Source organism: Meleagris gallopavo, chromosome 9 (assembly GCF_000146605.3).
Source record: "Meleagris gallopavo isolate NT-WF06-2002-E0010 breed Aviagen turkey brand Nicholas breeding stock chromosome 9, Turkey_5.1, whole genome shotgun sequence".
NCBI lineage: Eukaryota > Metazoa > Chordata > Aves > Galliformes > Phasianidae > Meleagris > Meleagris gallopavo.
In genome coordinates, this window is record NC_015019.2 from 16,648,615 (window position 1) to 16,648,967 (window position 353).

Below are 353 nucleotides of genomic sequence, written 5' to 3' on the forward strand. Positions count from 1 at the left end.
ATGCAGGATGTTAGGTGTGTGCTTAGGTGTTAAGAGGTTTCAGGGACAGATGGGGAAGATTATTCTAGGCACTGTACGATTCTGGAAGAGAGCTTAGTCCATCTATGAACTGCCAGTGAACTTGTGTTGCATGGCTAGTTCAGGTCTGAGTCCCTGCCATGGTGGACTTCAGATTGGGCATCCAACTTCAGACAAACATCTTCCATGCTATTCTTTGTTCTGTTTTCCACAGCAAAGAGCAGAAACATGGCATGATTGCTGCATAGGTGCAATGTGTACACGGTGTGTTACTTGTGAGCTGTGATTCTTTTCCACCAGCCTTTCTTTAGATACTTTTTTTCTTCTTCTTTTTT